At 49.8% G+C, this 1403-nt stretch overlaps 3 protein-coding genes across 3 annotated transcripts in view; 2 read left to right on the top strand and 1 right to left on the bottom strand.

Annotated features, from left to right (window-relative positions):
• The window catches only part of LOC123971238 (NLR family CARD domain-containing protein 3-like), a 427855-nt gene that overhangs the window by 253182 nt on the left and 173270 nt on the right, over positions 1 to 1403 (bottom strand). The window lies entirely within an intron of this gene.
• Positions 1 to 1403, top strand: part of LOC123971220 (NACHT, LRR and PYD domains-containing protein 12-like) — a 524333-nt gene that overhangs the window by 486693 nt on the left and 36237 nt on the right. The window lies entirely within an intron of this gene.
• LOC123970392 (putative transporter SVOPL) overlaps positions 1 to 1403 on the top strand; it is a 13966-nt gene that overhangs the window by 7838 nt on the left and 4725 nt on the right. The window lies entirely within an intron of this gene.

Raw genomic sequence — 1403 nt, 5'->3', positions numbered from 1 at the left:
CCAGCAGCAGGACCGCTACCTCCGCCTTTGTGCAAGGAGGAGCAGGAGGAGCACTGCCAGAGCCCTGCAAAATGACCTCCAGCAGGCCACAAATGTGCATGTGTCTGCTCAAACGGTCAGAAACAGACTCCATGAGGGTGGTACGAGGGCCCGACGTCCACAGGTGGGGGTTGTGCTTACAGCCCAACACCGTGCAGGACGTTTGGCATTTGCCAGAGAACACCGAGATTGGCAAATTCGCCACCGGCGCCCTGTGCTCTTCACAGATGAAAGCAGGTTCACACTGAGCACATGTGACAGACGTGACAGAGTCTGGAGACGCCGTGGAGAACGTTCTGCTGCCCGCAACATCCTCCAGCATGACCGGTTTGGCGGTGGGTCAGTGATGGTGTGGGGTAGCATTTCTTTGGGGGGCCGCACAGCCCTCCATGTGCTCGCCAGAGGTAGCCTGACTGCCATTAGGTACCGAGATGAGATCCTCAGACCCCTTGTGAGACCATATGCTGGTGTTGGCCCTGGGTTCCTCCTAATGCAACACAATGCTAGACCTCATGTGGCTGGAGTGTGTCAGCAGTTCCTGCAAGAGGAAGCCATTAATGCTATGGACCGGCCCGCCCGTTCCCCAGACCTGAATCCAACTGAGCACATCTGGGACATCATGTCTCGCTCCATCCACCAACGCCACGTTGCACCACAGACTGTCCGGGAGTTGGCGGATGCTTTAGTCCAGGTCTGGGAGGAGGTCCCTCAGGAGACCATCCGCCACCTCATCAGGAGCCCAGGCGTTGTAGGGAGGTCATGCAGGCACGTGGAGGCCACACACACTACTGAGCCTCATTTTGACTTGTTTTAAGGACATCAAAGTTGGATCGGCCTGTAGTGTTTTCCACTTTGATTTTGAGTGTGACTCCAAATCCAGACCTCCATGGGTTGATAAATTTGATTTCCATTGATAATTTTTGTGTGATTTTGTTGTCTGCACATTCAACTATGTAAAGAAAGGAGTATTTAATGAGATTATTTCATTCATTCAGATCTAGGATGTGTTATTTTAGTGTTCCCTTTATTTTTTTGAGCAGCATTACATTACCTTATCTAGCCAAGGTGTTACTAATTGCAACAACTCATACCACACAATTTGTTTGTATTTTTGATTTCACCCCTGTGGTGGGAAAAAAGCATGTTTAAATAAACAGCTCAGGCAAACACTTGTCTTTCTGTCAATTTTACTCAAGTCTTCTGCAGAAGGACTCACAGCAACACACATACGCTGTGTACATGTATGCTCGAATGAGTGAGGAGAGCTCTGTGAGCCTGTTATTTATCCAGCTTTAGGGTCAATCTTATCATCCCACAGAGACACATTGTCCCTGAAGTCTGGATACCACAGAGAACAGAGATAT

The sequence above is a fragment of the Micropterus dolomieu genome, linkage group LG01 (assembly GCF_021292245.1).
Source record: "Micropterus dolomieu isolate WLL.071019.BEF.003 ecotype Adirondacks linkage group LG01, ASM2129224v1, whole genome shotgun sequence".
Lineage (NCBI taxonomy): Eukaryota > Metazoa > Chordata > Actinopteri > Centrarchiformes > Centrarchidae > Micropterus > Micropterus dolomieu.
Note: the sequence above shows the minus strand (reverse complement) of the source record. Positions and strands in the feature narration are given on the sequence as shown.